This window comes from Musca vetustissima, unplaced genomic scaffold, assembly GCF_032173495.1.
Source record: "Musca vetustissima isolate MV318-11 ecotype Yass unplaced genomic scaffold, APGP_CSIRO_Mvet_v1 utg2526, whole genome shotgun sequence".
Lineage (NCBI taxonomy): Eukaryota > Metazoa > Arthropoda > Insecta > Diptera > Muscidae > Musca > Musca vetustissima.
The window spans coordinates 75541-95011 of NW_026876681.1; positions in this window are offsets into that span (position 1 = coordinate 75541).

Here is a 19471-nt window from a genome sequence, read left to right on the forward strand (position 1 = left end):
ATATCCCTACGCAAAGTCACACATTTGTGAGCATAACGTCAACACGGCATTCTAATATAAATATACCCCAAGAAAATACAGTACGAAACATTCATGTTTCGTAAATACAAAATGTAATTTAGACTTCAAATTGAAATATTTCATACAAAATGAACAACATTATTCGTACAGGGTGGTTAATAAAAGTTGATATAACTATTGTCGTGAGAATGACATAGGAGGTTCGATAAAGGATTATTGTTTTTTTTTTTTTTCATATTTTTCCAATGCATATTAAGGGTGATTTTGTAGGCATTATATTTTTGAAACACTGGTTTAAACAGCTCATATGCGTTTCTGGTTTGTTTCACTGTTAAACATCTACAGTTAGATTTATAATTTAATCACGAATTGTCCTACAAACGAACAACGCAAGCAAATCATAGATTTTTATTATCAAAATGCGTGCTCTGTTAAGTTAATGATGACCGTTAATTGGGTCTCTGTTACTCAACAACGGAGGAATTAAGTTGTGAAACCTTTCAAAATACTGCTGGTGCTAGAGTTAAAGCCGAACATCTACCCCAACTTTATGAGAACATTAATTTATTTTAATCGATAGTGCGATTCAATTAAAGATTTCATACTTTTTTTAATATTGTATGTGTTTCCTTTTAACGTTAATTTCATTCGTTTGGGCAAACGTCTGACAGAAATTGATTCTGACGAGTGTTGATACTTTCGACTTCAGGAGAAGATTACTGATTTATAGAACAGTTCTGTACGATTTTCGATTTCAATTTAGCAGCATTGATTTTCAGTGGGTACAAGACTTCTACAAATTAACACTATAGCCTTTGTACCGATAAAGGCACCTATCGATTTTCGGTATTCTAAAGATTATAAGTATATGTTCGAATCGAATCGGTCGAAGTTTGGTATTTCGTCATATCATTGAATAAAGATATATTCCTGCGGAAAAGTATAAAGAGCACCACATATGGTCTGCAATTTACAAAATGTTTTCTTGATCATCTGCAGTTAGAGCCACTGTTGTTTTTAAAACATTTTTTCAATTTTTTTTTTTTTTTTTTTTGTATGGAGTTCCATGTTTATTTTTCTGTTAAAATCGTTGACATAGATTCAATTTCATCGCGTAAGCCGAATTCTTTACTAAAACATGCAGGCACATCTTCTTGTTAGCCTACACGAATTTAATCAAATTAACGTAATGTATTTAAAGGGCTTAACCTCCATATGTTTTCTTCGTCTGCACATATTTACTTTGCTTACTCATGGGAGTATTCACCCACCACGGCCCATTTGTAAGGGAACATGTTGACTTTGCACTCCCACAAACACACACACACATACGGCAAAAGTCGCACCAAAAAGAAGTCCGTAAATTGTCTGTTTTCTTTGATAATCATAGTGCATTACATACAAGGGGCCACAGTCAAGTGCTAGGGGAGTGGAGAGTAACATATTTTTGGTGGGATTGGATAATTTTAGTTTGAGATGGGTAAAAGCTTAGAACAGCCACAAAAAACGGCATATTTGGCTTGAATTTATTGCACACAATTCACATAAATCAGCAGGACATAACTTTTGGCCTTCTTACTGACTGTTACTGTGTGGGTGACCCAAAAGAAAACGTTGTGTGGTCGTTTCTCCTCTAATTATCACTTGTTTTGAATGCTGACATTTAGGGTGCGTCTTTGCCCTAATGAGAATTTGCTAACGATTTTAATTGTTTTCCTTTTTCCATATTATTTGACATGTTTTTGACCTCATTATGACAAGATGGTAATGGAATTAAACGACTCTTAAGAACTTTTTCAATGCCAGCGAGTCAATGAGTTGGTAAACAACGTGTTATCATTGAAAAAGAAACGGTTAGCAGTTATTGTTCGGAAGCAGTACAACAAGTCAAGGGTCGAGTAGATAAATGTATATTGTATGCAAGTGCCTATAAATATTACGAAACTACAATATTAAAAGTAAATAATTAGATGAAAAATTATTTTTTATAAATATTTATGTTTATTGAAAAATTCAATAGTTTAAATTTGACTGGTGACATTATCAATTATCTACGGTTATGATGAGACTCCCATCGAAAAAATTGATATCCGATTAATCCGTTTTCATACACTTCCATTGTCTTGGACTTATTGATATGCAAGTTACAAACACTCTGTAGCAAAATGTAGCATTCTTTCATAGACTTCAGCTCATTCGAAAAGTATTATTGTACATCAATTAATGGTCTGAGCAGGGATCGGATAAAACTGAAAAGGACGATGGAAACCTACGAATATCATTTTGGAGGTCAAGGAAAATACACAAGATTCGAGCTAGAATGAGAATATGTTCTACAAAATATCTATCATTCAATTGAAAAAAAAAACAACTTGCAAAGGAGGAAAAAAATTTAATGCTTTCCAACAGAAAAATCATTAGGCCAGGATCGTTCTCCTACGAACATACGTTATTAGTATTAGTGTACATTAATATATGGTTATCTGGGCAGGTATCGGGTAAAAGTGGAAAGGACGATGTTAACATACGATATGAAAATATTTGGATGAAATGATTTGGCACATGTCACTTATTTGGGCCAAAGACGAACCTTATTGGAGAAAATCGTTTCAGATTTAGATATAGCTCCCTTTGATGTAGTTTCGTCCGTTTTTATGTAAATGGAGCACCCTACTGACAGTATTTGTCCGATTAAGACAAAATTTTGCACACTGAATTAGGTCCAGATTAATGTATGTATGTAAGTTTTGTTGGAATCGGTTCAGATTTAGATATAACTCCCATATATATTTTCGTCCGGTTTCATGTAAATGGCGCACCGTATTGGATGGAAGACGTTTCAGGTTTAGATATAGTTCCCATATATATTTTCATCCGATTCCTTCAAAACGACGTACCAAATAACTAAAGTTTTTCCTCTTATGACGAATTAAAACACAACGTACCAAATCGAACATAGAATAACGTGTATTGGATTTTGTGTCGAGATACATTTTGGATAGCGCACTGTGTTGCAGCATACCAAATGGTGGATGCCATGGTATCTAAAATACGTCTATTTATATATAGATCTTAAACATGTTTTGCTCGTTGATTGACATTCAATTTTTCATAAATTTCAGATTGGTATGTTTGTATTAACTTCACGCAGTTAATTTCATCCGATTCCATTTCAATGATTATCTAAAGTATATTGTACATATGAGCATCTCTTGTATGTACCCAAAGTGGTATCATATATTCGGTCCGTCCGCCTTTTGAACTTTCCCTACTTTTTTTGTTCTGACAAAGTCGATTGCATTTAACTGAAAAACCATGAAATTGTTCACCATATTTTAGCCAAAAATTGAAATGTTTAGTCCGAATGTTATAATAACGCACAACCAAATGTCTATTGTTAAAAGCGGTTCACCCTGAATTTCTGTTTGTGTTCGATTGTGTCGGTATATGTGCAAGCAAAAATAAATGAATGAAAGGCAATGATTTACCAAAAAATATATGTATGTATATATTAGTGTGTGTGTACGTCAACAATTTTCAACAATAGATTTATTGTATATATTCCGCCCTCTTTACAACAAAACAACAGAATTCTCGTGACTCCTAATGAGACTATGCTTCTACCATTATCATCATCATAATAATCGCCCAGTTCATTATATGAAGCTTCAGCGACGTACTTATATAAGTGGCAAGGAGACATCGACTATCATTCTCTAAATCATTTTTTCCTTCACTCCTCGCTTGTATGTAGTCGACAGTTTCTTTACCCCGCACTGTCAGTTGTTAGTGCCTGCAACAGCACATGCCCCGGGGAAAATTTACTAAAATTCATAATTTTCAATGATACGATGTGGCGGCTCTGGAGAAGAGTTATAGTGGTAAAAGGGGTATATTTCCTGTCAGTTGCTCTTTTTATGCCATTTTCTGATTATGGTCGTTTTTGCTGCTCTGCTTGTTATTGTTGTTGAAAGTTTGCCATCAGTTACCGGAAACTCGTCTAACGCCATGTACTAAGAATGGTAGAGAAAAAAGATAGGAAAAAACAAACATTTTGTGCCAGAAATCATAAGAGTTGATTATTTTAAAATTTATCAACAAATGTGACTTTATAGTTGTAACAGCCAACATGTGGGTATTTTAGTTAATTCCCATGTTAAATATTGTTGAAAGCCCTTCTGTTATTTACAATCTGCACATAGATTGAAGGACATTTTATTTGGAAAACAAGGATAGTGTTTTTCTTTGAAAAAAAAAATACGAACATTTTTTTGTTAAGTTCAGTTCATAAAGAAACTAAAAGGTTTTTTTAATATTTGTAAAATGAATAACCAAAAGCTTAAGTAGAGCGACTCAGTTTTAGGCAGGAGCTGAAGGGAAAGGTATGGCACTGGTCATTTAATTGGCCTTTTTAAAATTTTGAAAATCAGAGTTATCTCATATGACCAAATTAAGCCTAGGTAGAAGATTGTCATGAGACATATCCTGAGATAGAGGCACATTTGTCTGAAGTTAGCTCATATGACCAAATTAAGCCTAGGTAGAAGATTGTCATGAGACATATCCTGAGATAGAGGCACATGTTGCTGAAATCTTCGGATGAAAAACGAACAAGAGAATGTTTTATGGAAGTCGCTTCAAACCAAGGCCTTTTTGATCGACCAACACGTGGAATTGATGGTACTGTCATGATATTCAATTATTTATTTCTATTCCGCATGACGAATTTTCGCATTTTCATTATTAGACCAGAATATAGCAGTCCTCGTATTATTGACAGTTCTCAATTTTATTTGGTCCCAATGACAATAAATATATCAATACCGTAATATTTTTTCAAAGCAAACTTCTGTGTTCACTGTTTCATTTAAATGTAAAATAAGTACTCTTCTTAAAACCTGCACTTATTTTAATAATAATTCTAACCATGAAAACGAAAAGTAGTCCGCCACAAACAAATTGACTTTGTTGTGTAATATATTAAGGTTTCTGTTAAGGAAAAAAGCCAAAGAGAAATGAAAAATCATAAATCTTAACACATACTTGTGGATGATAATAATTTTATTTTTTCGGTATTTTCATTTTCGATCATCACACATCATAAAATCACTTTTGGTAGTAAATTATTCGTTCTCCCCTCTCTTTGTATGGTCATGCATCCTTCCCCATCGCAATCATATACACTTCGTCAGCATAGTCAGTGCATGGCTTTTGTCGAAGGATAAAACTGGTAATCAATCATTGAAAAATACTTTGTTTACTCTCTTCATGCCCACAGTAAAAACTTCACTTTGATACTGAAAGGACATTATTGAAGGCTGACGAATGTAGAAAGTGACGACAGCAGGACTAAAAGATGAATGGTGTAAAAACAAAACAAATAAAAAATACTGCACTTTGTTATCTACATAAATAAATCGAAAATGTGCAATATGTATAATATCGAAACCACATGCTGAAATCTTAAAATACAAATATACGTATTACTATTAAAAATAAATACGATATTGCATTGAATATCCGAATTGATTTAAATTTGCTGTTCGGTCAGACCAGTCGTGAAGTCTTCATATGTGATATTTCAAATTGTTATAAATGTCTTCAATGTAACATTATAGTGATTATAGTCCACCTATGGACGCATATTTGTACCCGAAAAGCATAAGCCACGTGAATACCACACAATTTGAGAATCCGAACTAACTATTTCGATTATTGATGACTACACCACCAAACTAATGGAACACAAAATTTCTTATCATGTATCTTACAATGTGACAATGACCTGTATTGACATGGATTGTCTCAACAGGTCCATGATATAGCTTCAGAACCTCCAAAAATGTCCCCGTAAAACAAACCCCATTGTATTATCCAGCCTTGACACCAATCGTTCAACTGCAACAGAAGGTATTGCCTATCATCTATATCAGAAATATTTCGCATAGAAAGGCAAACAGAATCTCATTGAAACCAGTCTACTTGAAAGCAACAACAACATACGCACTATGTGCCAGAGAGTGTGGTTTTAAGAACAAAAAAAAAACTGTATTCCAAAAACCTATTTTAAATATTACGAGTTTAATCGTAATTTAACAGGTGAACATACTTGACTAAATCGTCATAAAATATCCACCTTAGGGTATAATTAAAACAGTTGTATAGGTTATTCGTCAAAAATCCTTTGAGAACCCTAAATGACAGACAATACGGTATTAATATGTGATTAGCACCCTAGCCAACCTATTTTTTCAGTTTACGGCCTCTATAAAAAGGAGAACGGAAGATATTCAACAATTATGTTCCATTACGTAGGGGCTGTACTCAAACGTGGGCCAGTATTATGTTTTTCAGTAAAGACTCAACATTTTTACTCAAAGTGTGTACTTTATGGGATCGCGTGAATTGTTTCGAGGTATCCCAAAGAAAATGACAACATAAATATACACACAATATGTAGTGAATAAATATAACAGCGAGTTTTATACACTATTGACATATACCAATGTTGTTGACTTGTTCAACACTTTCAATAAGATCTAGAATTTTTCAGTGCCCTTAGAACTATTTTCTGTGCACAGATTTAATGCAATTATTCTGTTTAGGATATGAATAACAATTTTAGGACAGATTACATTATTTCTGAAAAATATAAGTCCAATATCAAGAAAACAAAATGTAAGAAAAATTACTTTATTACATTTTACAAAATTATAGTACGTTAACATTTAACCGTTAACCCAGTGGGTTTCAATTGTCAATTCCTTTGCGTATATGTCAAATAAAGCCTCATAAAGTAAGTTAACCCGGTAAAATGTTATAATCTATATGCCGTTTTAAACATCATTAGGAGGGAATGTGTGCCCTTAAAAACATTTTCACCGAAGAATGAAGAGAAACCATGGTTTAATAATCATATCAAAGATATTATATATAAAAGAGATTATGCGATATTTCCCGTGCCATAGCAACATTTTAAGTTGTCCTTATCTAACTATTACTATTCATATTTTGAAAAATTTATGAGTTCAATCCTTGCAGCAAAATGTACGTGCTACAAACGATGGAAAAAATACAAAACACCAGAGCTCTATGAACAATTCAAATCTTTGAGACGTGAAGTAACAAGATGTATACAAAAGGCTAAATCTATTTACTACAAATGCAAATTTTCAACAGCATTAAGCAGCAAATGTAAATGGAAGAAAATACGAGAAATCGGCATTGGAAACAAATATAGATCCCATTCAAATAATGATATCGATGTTGAAGAGTTAAATCTAAAATTCGTTGGTCCAAACTTGGCCGTCAATCCCGAGAATTTTTACTCATGCTTGAATATTGTTCATAATGAAAATGAATTTTCCTTCAGATGTGTCGAACACACTGAAGTTATTTCAACATTCAAGGAAATTAAATCGAATGCTGAGGGTATGGATGGTATCAATCCGAAGCTACTAAGATTAATCTTACCAAAAATTCTACCCTACATAATATATATATTAAATACCATTCTTGTTAAATCTACCTTCCCTGGTGCATGGAAACAAGCGATTATTCCAATTCCCAAAGCTAACCATGAATATCGTCCTATAGCAATATTGCCTTTAATATCTAAAGTATTGGAAACCTTGATGTACAAGCAAATCAATGAATATCTCACTAAAAATAACATGCTTACTGAACATCAGTCTGGATTTAGGAAGAACAGAAGCTGTGTTACTGCCCTCTTGGACGTCACTGAAGATCTAAGATGTAATCAAGACAATATGCAAGATTCCTTCCTCGTACTTCTAGATCACAGCAAGGCATTTGACACCGTAAACCATAACATTCTATTACTGAAACTCCAAAAATTTTTTAACTTCTCTGCCTCTGCATGCCGTCTTATTAATTCATACTTGAGCAACCGATCACAAGCAGTTTTTCACAACAATATGTTCTCTTCGCAGTTGTCTGTAAAACACGGTGTTCCCCAAGGATCGGTTTTGGGCCCTCTATTATTTTGCATTTACATCAACGATCTACCGGAGTCACTGACACATTGCAAATTACATATATATGCTGATGATGTTCAATTATATCTAGGATCGAACACAAGAAATTTACAATTTACGATAAATATAATTAATGATGATTTGAGAAACATATCTAATTGGGCTGAAAACAACAGGCTAGGAATAAACCCCCTTAAGTCAAAATGCATACACATATGTAGAAACAAACAACAAACTCAAAAAAATGCCTTAAAAATTAATAATTCTACAATTGAATACGTTAGCTTCGCTTCTAACCTAGGAGTGGTATTTAATGAAACGCTGTCATGGTCGACTCACATTAATATAACAGCAGGAAAAGTACATGGAATGTTACGAAACCTCTGGGCAGTTCATACCTCTACACCCATGGAAATACGCATGTTACTTGCAAAATCATACCTTGTTCCGACTCTTTTATATGGCTCCGAAGTTTTTTACAACTGTGATCATGCTGACCAACGCAAGCTTAAATTTACGTTTAATAACATTGCAAGATATATATTTAATAAAAAACGTAGTGATCGAATTTCTGAGCTTGCCTATAAGATTTTCAACATGACATTTGAAAACTACCTTAAATATAGAGCTCTCGTATTTCTTCATAAAATTATAATAAACAAGGAACCATCTTACTTAATAAAAAGAATACAATTTGCCAGATCTAACAGAGGCAAGAAAATAATACAATTAAAATTTAAAACTTCCAAATCGGAAAAACAATTTTTCATACCAACTATTCGTCTTTGGAATAATCTTCCACCTAATATACAGGTTATAAGCAACATCCTGCGTTTCAAACATGAATTACAAGAATATCTTATATAAAATGAACAATAAACATATTTTGTTACTATCTTTATTCGTAATATACTCTTGAAATATTCAATGTACCACTAGCACCACTTTATAAGAATTTTATTATTCTCACGGTGCTAGATTTATATCGATAAATAAATAAATAAATAAATAAAATTCGTTCATCCGAATACCAAAATATTTAAATCATTTAGACGGGATACACAATTTGGTACTGTACACAACTCTGTCCTGAAGTATTTACTTTACTTTTGATATGTGTCGTCCCAATCATCAGGTATTAACATATCTAATCCGTATCTATATCTATCTGTATGCGTTTTAGATATAATCACAAAAACATTTTGTTGCCTGTGGGCAACATTGGGCCGTAAAAGGTTAATATACCTGAAATAGGAATATATTTCAGAAGGTAGATCATTACTGAAATGTATATTCAGTAATTATCTATTGTAAAGAGATCAATGGCCTTATATAGACCACTTGGGCTGTACCACCCAGAATTGACCGTTTGGGTGGATTGGTGCTTCGATATCGTACGCAATAACATTTCAATTAAAGTACCGTGATAATATTCTTTCAATATTTCTTTGAGTCATTAATAAATCGACTATAATCCGACATGTTATTGAGTTTCAATAAATTTTATTTTTTTAGTATTCTTCTAATTTTAAATATTAAATAACCACATATCGACATAAACGAATTTGCATTGTGGTCTTATAATTATTTTCCCCGGTGTATACTAAATGCAAAATTTATTTATGCTATCTCACTCGCCCGTAAATATTTTTGAAATGAATTGGCCTCGCCAGTTTATGCGATTCCCGTAATATCAACTGAGGTGAACCGTGCTAATTTGTTTGACTATTTAAATTTATTATTGCTAATCCCCAACTATAGTTGCGAGTGGCAGGCGAGGCGTTATGTTGTGAACTTCATATAACCACACCTACCACATTCTAAATAGGAACATATCACCGCTGTTGCCCATTTAAGAGATGGCATTTCAGCGCCACCACCGACCGCAATATAAAATATGTCACATATGTGGCAACTGGCGAATGGCGACTGGCTTCATTTATATTCTCACAGGACAACATTTTCGAAAGGCATATAACAAGCACACGTTAATTCATACCTAAGTACGAGTATGAATATTGAACGGAAATGACTACGCTGAACAACTATGTGTGTGCGTGTGCGTAGCTGTGTGGCCACTTACCAAACACTCACATAAATGTATGCGTAAATGGTGTACCGGAAACTGAGTATCATACGAGCCATTTATGCTTCTACCTAAAAAGGTCGTACAATATAATATTTTATTTAATAGCATTTACCTTGAGGGTTCGCCATTCAAATTTCAATAACTACTTCATGATCGTATGTAAGTCCATTAGTGGTAATTTTGCTTCGTATGTATATAAATACAAAGTCTTGATTGGGCGGGGGCAACAAAATATAGCCCAATGTAATAAGAAATATTTGCGATGTGAAAATCCAGTAATGTCTGTATATTACAAGTTTTAATGTTTTATGCGCTCGAAAAGTCTTAATTTAGAAACTTCATATACATATTAATGTCCGAAACAAGTAAAGAAGGCGTTGAGTTTTGCACCCTCTGTTATAACCGTTATATGGTCTTTTATGCGCAAGGATAAGCCCGATGTCAAATCGCATCCATTTCGTTTGAAAAACGTCCGCCAAATATTGAAAATGTAGGGACTATTGCTATAACTATTTCTTTACGTTGAGAATCCGCTTGAAATCCGGGAGCCCACAGGACCATCTACAATGAAGCTGCTCGGATGGATGAATACTCATAGAATGTTTTAATAGGGGAAGTGGAAATTTAAAGATGGGAAAACAAAAAGAAGCGGGTTTGGTGATTGTTTCCGATACAATAAGCGTGAATACCACTAGAAAGTAAGTCGTTGCAGTTCAACAGTTCAACTGCAGGAAATGTCAATATGGTACGATATGAAATTTTTCGAGTAAATCGATAAAATATAGGTTTTTTGGTGCACAATTTTAATAAAATCGGAAGAAAATATATATGTAACTATCAGGGTTTAAAATGCTAACGCCAAAATAGCAAAAACACCGAAAATGACCGCATTGCTTGCTAAATTCATCCTCAAAATATGCAGCACAGCCAAGAACAACTGCAACAAATAGCAACACATTGCAAAAAATGTTAGCAAGTAATACTAAGGCTCCTTGATATTGTTAGCAGCTACAAAATAGAAAGGACCAACTACAATATAATTGACAACTAACAACCAAAGCTTACAATGAAGACTAAACATCTTGACTAGACTTTGTGGCTGCTTAGTAAGATTTTTAGCAAACAAAACCCGAGCATTTTTCGAGTTCAGTGTTGCGCGTTGAAATTTTATAAATTATATGAGAGAATAAAAAATTATGATAATTTCTTTTTTTCGAACAAAGGTTTTTGTCTATACTAATAAAAGAGTAAAGTGATTGACAGACTGACTGACTTAACGATTCATCAACACCCAGACGAAACGGCTGAAGTTAGAATCTTGAAATTTTAGGTGAGGGTCACTCTTGGTCCAAAGGTGTCAGATAAGGCTGGGTTTTAAATATGAAATGAGGGTCATTGATGGAGTGTAGTACGGCATTTACATTAGAAGTTTTTACTGGGTTAACCTACTTATTAGGATTTATTTGAAATATATTCAAAGTAAGTGAAAATTTAAACCCAATGGGTTAACCAAAGTAGGTGAGAAGTAGGGTCAATATAAGGAAATGGTTTTGAAAGCATGTACTCATGTGTACGAAAAGTACTATATGGTACTATATTTGGTACAAATTTGATTTGGAGTACAAATCGACCTGGAATACTGAAAATTGAAATTAATATTACCGTCGGGGTGGAGGATTGGGATATGTTCGTAGTTTTGGAATTTTTTTATTTATGTGTACGTACTATAATTGGTACCAAATTTGGGTGAACCGATAGAGCTGGATTCTTGACATTTGCAGTTATGACCATTTTTGGGGGGGTTGAAATGAGCTATATAGGAAAGTTTGGAAATTCCTACTAATGTGAACGAAAGTTTTTATTTTTGAGTGACCGATACAGGAAGTTTTGGAAATTTTTACTAAATTGTACCAAATGTGAATTTGGGTGAACCGATTGAGCTGAAATCTTGAAATTTGACGTTAGGATTAGTGTTGGGGTGTATGATTAGGGTTTTGTAGAAAGTTTTGGAAATTCGCACTAACGTGTAATAAATTTGGTACCATTTAAGTTTTGGTCGAACGAAATTGTACTAAATTTTGGGTGAACTGATAGAGTTGGTATTCTGAAATTTGGAGTAAGGATCATTGTTTGGGTGTAAGGTTGGGGTATGTAGGAAATTTTGGAAATTTGTACTAAATGGTACCAAATTTTGATTTGGATGAATCGATAGAGCTGGAATCTTGAAATTTGAAGTTAGGATCACTGTTGGGGAGTAGGATTGGGCTATGTAGAACGTTTCAGGAAATTCGTACTAATTTGTACTAAATGGTACCAAATTTGGATTTAGGTGAACCGATAGAGCTGGAATCTTGACATTTGGAATTAGTTCTGGTAATGTCTACTAATTACACTAAATTTGGTAAAATTTGGATATAGAGTGAACCGATAGAGGTGGAATGCTGACATTGCATAACAAATTTGGATTTGAGTGCACCTATGTTTTAAGTGTGGATTTTTTTTCATATGCGTGTGATAAGGCGGGTTTTTGGAAATTCGTACTAACAGGTACTAAAAAGTATTAAAAACTGTATTACGCGGGAACGGTTAGATTTAGATCTCTGAAATTTGGCATGCAGCTTTGCTTACGATAAACCAAGTGGTAGCTGTGTAAAATTTTAAAAATTTGAATGGAATAGTTATCTAAACTAACTAATAAAATAGATGATTGGCAATAACAATTTTTGGGAATTTGTACTAAAGTGGTACTAAAAAGTATTAAAACTATCTGAAACTGTGCCAAAATATTTTTTTTGGACTAAAATGTACTAAAATGTTATACATATTATATTAAAATATAATCGATAGAGATATAAATGTTAAATTTCGCATATAGCTTTAACTATTACAAATAGAATATTATGCATAATATTTCTTCGGAAATTAGTACTAAAGTGGTACTAACTACCAAGTACTAAATAATAAAATACAATGGAACTAGTAGAAAAAGAAAACTGAAGCATAGTATGTGCTTACTCTATTACAAATAGAATGTTGTGCATATTTTTTAATCAGTACTAAAATGTACTAGATCCTGTAGTATAACGGAACAGGAAAAAATAGAAATCTGAAATGCGGTACGTAGATTCAACTATTACAATTACTATGCTATACATTAATATATTTTTGAAATTAGTACTAAAGTGGTACTATATATTAAAGTATAATGGAAAAGTTAGAGATTGAAATATACAATTTTGTATGTAGCTTACACACAACATTGTGTACGACGGTACGGGTGGAAATAGAATTTGGTACAGGGTTTTTGTTTTTCTATGAAAACAGTGTTTATTGCAATTTTGTTTGACATTTGTACTTAAGGTACTAAATATTGTATACGACAGAACGAGTAGAAAAAATTTTATTTTTCGAAAATGTGTACTAAAATGTACTAAATAGTAAATATTATACAGCGGTTAGAGACAGATATCTGAATTTTAGTATATATTTTTGAAAAATTTTAATTCCCAACCCCAAATGGAGCAAATGATTATGTGAATTTAAACTTGCGATATAGTGAAAAACGTACGAGATTTCATATACAAATAAGTTGAATTATGCAAACAAGCCGCTGAACACCACAAGTACTAAATTGTTGGCACTTTTAAACGCAAACCTATCTACCATAACAGTACTGATATTTATTTCCAATAGTACACTTTCAGAAAATATAAATATAAGTAAGTTGTACTCGAAAGAACTGCGGAACAAGATCTGAGATTTTATTAAAAAATAAAGATATATAACCTATCAGTATTCGAAATGTTTCAAATTTATAAATAATCCAAAAGTATCTAGATTTTGTATACAATTTTTAAGTGTGATATTGATCATTCATAGTACATACTTAGCTATACACATATCTATATTAAGTTATATTGTGTAGCTAAATTGAGGTTTATATATTTTAACTCTAAAAATATCCGATAACGACGTGGCGGGCCTATACTAGTTAAATATATAATTATGTTTTTAGTACGATTACTGGTAGTTTTTTTATTACGATTTGAAAAGTTTAAATTAAATAACAACACACAAAATGAAATATATTTTTTTTCTAATTTCTACGTTGGCAACACTTCGCCTGATTACTCGTCGGCAAGGAAATATGAATATGTAGTCGTTCTGCCGATTAGTCATAACAAAAAAAGCTCGCATATGAAATGCGTGCTTAGCACGGATGCTACGAACTAAAAAAGCTAGCCGTTTGCTGATTTAGTTATAATGTCAATATTTTTTAACAGTATCTGTGTAAAGCTAATGCTAAATTTTTTTATTATGCATTTTAAACCCTGGTAACTATATCTAAATCTGAACCGATTTTCAATTTCAATAGGGTTCGTCCTTGGGCCAAATAAGTGTTCTTAGTCAAATTTCATCCAAATCGAATCATAAATGCAACGTGTTCACAAGAATACAAGGACAGGCGGACACGCATAAATCGACTCTGAAAGTATCTTTATGCATATTTTCAAAAGTAACCATGGATCCATCTCCTATACATTTGCCTGTTACAAACATATGCACAAAGACATAATTCCCTGTACCTGTGTGGTGAAGGGTATAAATATTTCACCCTGACACTAGACAACAATTCCGTAGACATCGGCAAACCATAGACTGAGGGCATACATCTGTCGGAAACACCGACTGACACCTTTTTACTTGTTTTACAATATTTGTACCATGAATAGAATTTGAAATTTTTTTTAAATTTTTGTTATCAAATATGTATGTATATAGTACATACCCAGTAGTTCGAGTAACTGGTTATGAACTAGTTATTTTACTAATTACCTGTAACTACCACTAGTTACCACATCATGTCCTAGACTGGTGAATTTAACATGGGTATGTCATTGGGGAAGTCAATTGTCCCCTGCCTGCATTACCAGTAACCAGTCATTTGGGTAGATACCATTTTTAAGTATTGTCACTAGTTACAAATATATAGCAAATTGGCAATTATAACAGTTTGGAAAATTTAAAATATAAATGTTATACGGAAAATGTATTTTTTATTTATTTCATAATTTATATTGTACATAGTTTATGTTTCATTTAATTTTATCAGAATTTTTACGCCGCCATATTGACATTTGCATTTCTTGACCGCTTTTAGCATCCGTTCTCTACGAAATAATTGAAATATTGAATCATCTGAAACAGAAAATTACAAAATATACATAAATAAAGATATGGGTCTTTTTGGAGAATATTTACCTATTAAAAACTTTTAATTGTTTTCTCAATCTGTTGGATGCTTCTGGAGTGACATCTATTGAAAATCTGTAAGATAATAATGTTGAAATATTACGTACATATGTATTTATTGTGTTGCAATATCAAAACTTACCCAAGATTCATCATACGTATTTTTAAGATTCCGAGATTTTTAATTCAACAGCACTTAATCTTGTATATCGTGGATATATATGACTTATATATGTTTAAAGGAATATTTTTAAAAACAAATTTCTTTCACAATTCTGAAAATTATAAAAAGTCTGAAGAAAATGACAATTCTTTTTTTTTTTTTTTTTTTTTGTTTGTCGATTCACTACTTTTTGCATTACCAGTAACTACAGAATTAGATAGCTTTTTAATTCAACAAATGAAGTCAATTATCTATTTTGTGTGCCACTTTTGGGTATAAAGTAACTAGTGAACATAGTAACTAGCTATATAACTATACAATAGCAGACAATTGCTATTCATTGAACAACTGGGTATGTCTAAAAATTCAATTTTTCAATATGTTGACATTAACACAAAATTGGCAGAAGAAAAAAACTCATATTATAATGGAATGTTATTTAACGTACATAACAAAATTATTCAATGATATGCACATCCATATGTACATACTTACATATGTATATGTGTGTACATAATCGAATAAAATGTTAGAAACAATAACAATAAGTATTCAGCCAGTACATATACATATGTATGTATATGTATATAGCCTTTGGACATATTTCCCCCATATAAATCTTCATAATCTTTAATGCACAAATTTTCAATTTCAACTTTAATGCGACATGCTAAACAAGCAATAGAATGAAATCACTGACAGGACGGAAGGAAGACTTAATATAATGTTACCAAATTGTGTTTTGTTTTTAATTTCTTCTTGGCTTTGTCGTCTCTTTTGTTTTCCGTTCAAGATTCACGTTTTTAATCTTCATTTTGCTTGGAATGCCTGCTGAGCTAGAGCCGAGGTGGATGGATCCAAGGATGAGGATGGATCTCATAAGGCATGATTCGCCCATTCTTCTTCTTCTTTATGTCTGATAATGTTTTATTTGGGACAAAACAAGACAAAAGCAACAACATTTCTTTTACATAACGTATCACTCAGCTACGCTTTTAACAGGAGATAATTAAAAGCAGCGAAGTACGAAATGCAGACGTACATTCACACTCACACAACCAATACAATCAAGCGGGGTAACAAGGACTTGTAAAAAAGAAATTTTCCGCCAAAGGATACGATGTGAAATCCGTTTATGAGCACACAAAAAAAAGGCTGTATTTCACCACGTTTGCCTACCATTTCATGGTTTTCATGTTTGTGAACTCCTCTTTAATTTTGCATAGTTTTCTTCGTTGCCATGGAACGAACGCTCAGAGACGCAAATGATTTTAATTTGTAGTAGAATGAAATGCGGTTTCATTGAAAACCGCTTGGCATTATATTTCGTTCTAGTGTTATTTTCAATATTGCTTCGTAGAAAGGAATTGTACGAAGGGGACAGCGTCCTCAAACGACAGAAAAAAACACACAATTTTCGATGGAAAATTGTTTAAAGAGTCCCGAGGCGGATTTATTTTGTTTTCTTTTCATTTTGGCCACACGCTAACGCACCACAAACATAATTGAAATTTTTGAATTGAAATGCAAATGTTCTGTAATATTTGTATATTTATGTGTATTGATTTGTTGTTATTATATAATTGAAATATATTTATATACAAGATTCCTTTTTTTGTTTACAATATGTTGCAAGACAACGGATTTTCGACATTTTTCTTCTTACATACAGGGTTATCTATTTCGTGGTTACAAAAGTAAATGTAAATAATTTTTTTTATTAATTTAAATGATGTATTGTTCAACCAGTACATCATTTAAAGGACCTCCGCGCGAACTGTTGGAAGCACTGATTCTATTGAGGCAATTTTCGACCACGTTTTGACACATTTCAAGTTTTATTGAAATCGGTTTAAATTTAGATATATCTCCATATATATATTTTACCAAATTTTAGATAAATGGTGCATCAAAGAGTTAAAGTGTGTCCAATTGCCACAACATTATGCACAACGTATCGAAATGGGGTACAATAACGTCTGGTAAGTTTGGATGAAATCGGTTCAGATTTAAATATAACTCCCATATATATTTCCGTCCGATTTTATCAATATATCGAAATGTAACAAAAACAACGACAGGTAAGTTTGAATGAAATCGTTTCAAATTTAGATATAACTCCCTTATATATCTTCGTCCAATTTTATGTAAATTGTGCATCAAGTACCCAATGATTCTTCAGTTGCGACGAAATTTTGCACAAGGTATTAAATTGATCCTAGAATATTGTACTTTGTAAAAATTGGAGCAGATGCAAATATAGCTCCCATATATATTTCCGACTGACTTCATGTTTATTGTGCAGCAAATAATGAACAATTTACTGATGATTAGGTCATAATAGTGTCTCGTAAAGTGACTAGAAATAAAAACGGTTTTATTACAATTTTACTGAAACATTCACAATACTGAAAACATAATCCCATTCCCGGAACAAACTACACGCCAGGGGATGCAAAGTTCAAAATTTTTCTCCTAAAATGGTACCAGGAATCGGTAGGAACAGTTTAATATCGTCTATAGCGGTCGTGTTTGCCCGAATATATTGAAGAAAAAAATTACTTAAAATTTCAAAATTTGTAAAAATATTCAATGTGAACATAAAAATGAATGTGTGTTTGAATAACGTTATAATCATTGTATACATTTTATTTGTGGTTATCCACTTTTGACATATAATAACAGTATTGGTGTTTATTGCATTTGAAACGAATTCTTTTAGAACATATATAAAATTCCAACGTATCCCGTTGAGTGCGGTTCATAAACATTTATTCCACTTTCTAACGAATTTAAGGCTTTTCCAACCGCTCCCACCGAATAATAACCGTATGCTTGACAAATTTCGACACTTTTGCTGTCGTAGTTAGCACCACACACAAAACAATTTCAAAGAATTTGTCGTATTCACAGTTGGAATTTCGGTAGTGAGATAACAATTTGAATTTAACCCTCAGAAAAAGTGAAAGATTCACGAAAAAACAAAGAGTTTGCTTTTTGGGTTACGGTATGAAAGTACGACTACTTTTTTGTCATACGTTTGTGTTGTTGTACGAAGTGCTTTACATCCAGCAGTGAAAAGTGGCAATTCACAAGACTATATGCATGTCTCGTGAATTGTGATAAGACCACTTTTAAAAGCCCTCGGTAATTTAAGGGAACCTCCCCCCCCCCCCCATTCCCGATTTTATTTTTTCAAGATTTTCAATGGGCTGGTAAATCAAAACCAATGCTTATTAAGGTTTGTAACTTTACACATATATAATTGAAGATTTAAAATAGAAGAAAAATAATTTACAAAAAAATTTTGTTATTGTTTGTTGTTGTTTTTTGTAATTAAAGAAAAGTCCTTATTTTTGATGGCGGGCATGATAACTCCCGCCAAAAAGTCCTGGAACATCGGAATTTGAAGATTCCAACGGTGTTAGAAAGAGTACATGGCTGGCTCTCGTATGAACTAGGATTATTGACTTCGCCCTAAAATTATGGCGGAACTTTGAAAAAATATTTTTGGAAAATCGCCGATTTTTGACCAAAAACCAAGTTAAAATTAAGGAAGCTCTTCACTGATTGGCTTTATCCTAGTTCATACGAGAGCTATACACTCCCAGAGAAACGTGTCAAAATTTGGAACCGATTGGGTTATTAGTTTTTGAAATGTTTTGAGAAAAACGCGTTTAAAGTTTGGGAAGCCCTTCAGCCGTCACTTGATGCTGACACAATAAATCGTCTATATCTTCAAGAGTTCTTGAGAATTTTGTAGGGACATTCTTTAAGTAGTGTAGATTCGAATTATATCAACAAAATTGTTGACCCCGAGAATGGGGGGGGGGTCCCCTTAAGCCAGGATAGTATCGAACCGGTATATTGTAATCAGTTTATAAAAATATTTTTCTGAAACAGACAATTTTGAGGTTGAAATTTTAAGCAGACATTTATTGTCAGTTT